Below are 3,895 nucleotides of genomic sequence, written 5' to 3'. Positions count from 1 at the left end.
TATAAAAACGACGGTTATTTACAAAAACGACGTATTATAGTATTTCACACGACGAAGTAAAGTAGCTAACGACGACATTATATATTTATCACGACGATAAATAAATACCGACGTGGTTAGTAGTTTCAAACGACTAAATAAAATAAAACACCGACGTGGTTAGTTTATAAGCTGTCATTTATTGAAAATCATAAAAACAAAATCCTAAGGAGACTAACCCTGGATTGTAAGGCATCATGAAAATCTGTTCACCGTCTGTCTTCTGAAGTCGAGCTGCTACGAGTCGTGATCTTTCAGTTATTGTGCCAGAGTTGGCACTAACTGTAGCAGGGTCGATAAAGCCAACCATACTGCACATATTGGCTTTTTTCAAAACATCGTGTAAGTACCTAAACAAATAAAATAATATAAACAAGTCAGCACACAAAACACGACGGTTATGTATAAAAAAACGACGTATTATAATATTTCACACGACGTACTGAAATAGATGAGGACGTTATAATATATTTATCACGACGGTTGTTAGTTAAGACGACGTGGTTAGTTAGTTAAGACGACGCAATATATAAACCAACGAGTTATTATTTTAGAAGTACAAACCTCATATATACAGCCAATACAGTAGCTCCAATTTCTTCCATGCCTGCAAATTGTGTAATATCTTCAGGCAGGAGGAAGGTATCGCGCTCACCACCAAACACCTCCTTATCAATTGTAAATTGGACTGTCTTATCCTCAGGCAGGAGTGTCGTTTCCACAAAACGACAAAGGGTTTTTAAAGAAGATGGCGCCTCCATTTTTGAATAAGCACCAACTTCAATAACCTGTTTAAAGAAATAAAAAAAATGACGTGGTAATTCAATAAAGACGACGGTTTAAGTAATAAAACGTCGTCTTAAAAGTATTTAAACGACGGTGAAAAAACTGTCGTGGTAATTCAATAAAGACGACGGTTTTATGAATAAAGCGTCGTCTGAAACCATTTAAACGACGGTGCAAAAACCGTCGTTTAAATATTTTATTACGTCTTAAAAAAATTCCGCCGTCTAAGTTTTAAACAAACGACGGATTAAATAAAAATATCGACGTCTGAAATTTTGAAAAACAAATAAAAAAGGCAAAGTTATGTGAACATACCTTGTCGTCATGCTTTTCTTCATCTTCTTTCTCCTTTTCTTCTTCCTTCTCTTCATCTCTTTTTTCTTCTTCCTTCTCTTCATCTGGCTGATGTTTCCCCATTTTGGCAGTATCATCCTCCAAATGTAGGGATCTCACATCACCTCCAGAGCAGCTAGCTTTGTCAGACATTGGATTTTTGGGGCTTTGGCTAATTCTTGGTTTAAGCATGCTTGGATCAAAATTGGGAATTAATTGGGAAAGCTGACTCAGGAAATGCTCCCTCTCAGCCTCTACCAATTGTTTTGTCCTAGCCTCCATCCTTAAGGCCTCTTCCCTTGCCTTAGCCTCCATCTTTTTAGTCTCTTCTTGAAGGAGAACTCTTAAACTGTCCTTCAAACGGTCGTCAAAGCTCACCCTCTGTGGTTTGGGCAAATTGAAATATTGCCTTGGGGAAACACCAGCACCAACTCCCCTCAGTCTGCCTGGATGCTCGGGGCCCAAAGCCATGGTCAGCACATCATTGCTGCCATCTACTCTGACTTTGCCTTCCGAGACTTGTTTCTGCAATTCATCCTAAAAAAAGATAAACAAAAAAACACACGACGGTTATTTATGTACAAACGACGTATTATATAATTTCACACGACGCAATAACGTATAAACCGACGTTATTATAACTTATCACGACGGTAGTTATACCGACGTGGTTATTTATTTAAAACGACGAAATGAATAAACAACCGACGTCTTATGCTATAATTAAAGATAACAGAGTAGTGATTCCTATTTAGACCGTTAACGACGTTTTTAAAAAATTTTCGACGTGGTAATATCATTCACACGACGCGAAAATGAACCACCGACGTCTTATGCTGTAATTACAGAAAACATAGTAGTGATTCCTATTTAGACCTTTAACGACGTTTTTAAAAACTTTTCGACGTGGTAATATCATTCACACGACGAAAAATATAACATACGACGTAATAAGAATAATTCACAGTTTAATAAAAATTTAAAACAGAGTGATAGTAGGCTTACAATTAATTTTGCTTTCTCTGCCACCTTTGGATCAGGGATGTTACCATGTTTGTCCTGTCTAGCTCTCTTCCATAAGGTAGATCGATCAATTTCTACCCCAGGCATGGTTTCCTCCAATTGATCCTCCAATCCAGCATATCCTTTTCGAGACAATCGATGATTGTACTCGAGTTTCTCCCTAATCTGTGCATGTTGAGAATGCACAGACTCAAAATCTTTGGATAGCCTTGAAGCTACAAAGGCATCCCATTGTGCTTTCTCTATGAATTTATATGTTTCAGGGGGTTGGCTTAATTTCTCCCTGTCATTGGTGTATGGAAGGATATAATGCCTCGTTAGTGTAGACTTGAAATCCTTCCATTTCTTGGAAGCAGAAGCTAAAACAGAGGTCTTGCCCCCTTGGCCTACGACAAAAGCCATGTCAACTGCTTCCCAAATCTGCTCCTTTATATCCTTGGGGATTTGGGACCATTTCTTGTCCACAAGTGGGATCCTGGAGCGTGCCAACACACCAATATACGACTGCATCTCAATATGTGCTTGGCCAACACCTTTCCCCCTTTTATTGTACTCAACAATTGGCCTCAGTTTCTGAAGCTTTCTCTTCACAACACGAGGCATTGTGCTCATACCTCGACCAGTCTTTGAATCATCTGAGATTGTTGTCTGGCTGGTTTGTTCTGTCTCAGCAGATGATGAAGCAAACTTCATCTTCTTCGAAGACTTCATCTCCTTCGAAGACTTATCTTGAGGAGCTACCATTCCAAGCTTCTTGGAGCCAGAATCCTTAGTTTGTTGTTGAGAAACCATTTTAACAGACAAAACTGCAAGTGAAAATATTTCAGGAAAACATTAAGAACACAAACGACGGTATTAAAAAAATACGACGTATGATATGATTTTAGACGACGCAATGAAATAATCTCAGACGTAATAAATGTTTAAAACCATTATTTATATAACGTCGTGGTATATATGTTCACACGACGTCAATAGTAATACACCGTCGTGGTAAACTATTATTTATATTTTATCGTCTATATTAGATACCAACCCTAGTTTCTTTTTCTTTATATTTTATCAAATAAGGGAAAAACAAAAACCATTGTTCAGCGAAATCAAACCTGCAATTAAACAAGCATATAAAAAAAGACTATTATTTTAAAAACAACTTTGTCAATTTTCAGACGACGCTAGAACAACTGACGAACCGTCGTGGTCTACCGTCGTCTTATTTAGTTGATGTAGTTGTCTTCAAAGTTGGAAACTTTCTCTCTTTGTCTGTATATTTTATCAAACTTGGAAAGAAGTAAAATGATTTTGGCCAGAAAAAAGGTAAAAAGATTTTTCAAACAAAAAACGTATGAGCATGCAAAACAGTAACCAAAATAGTGAAAATGAAAGCTTACCTTTTGCGTGCAATGAAAGCAAGAGGAAGATGATCGATGTTTAAGTTCAGAGACGACGAAGAAGACGAGAGGAAGACGATGAGAAACTCTGACAATGCTCTGACAAGGAAAAAAGACGAAAAGGTTTCTCTGGGAGATTGAAATTTTTAATCGGGTTTGGAAACAGTGCATGTGTAAGTCGAAAAGTTGCTTACATATAAAACCATTTCAAAAAAATAATACGGCGGTTACATTTAACTACGTCGTTTTTAACTAAAACGACGCAATATTTTTCATTCGACGTGGAATCATTTCATTTAACGTCGTTAGGTTTAATATAACCG

Source organism: Prunus persica, chromosome G7 (genome assembly GCF_000346465.2).
Source record: "Prunus persica cultivar Lovell chromosome G7, Prunus_persica_NCBIv2, whole genome shotgun sequence".
NCBI lineage: Eukaryota > Viridiplantae > Streptophyta > Magnoliopsida > Rosales > Rosaceae > Prunus > Prunus persica.
Note: the sequence above shows the minus strand (reverse complement) of the source record.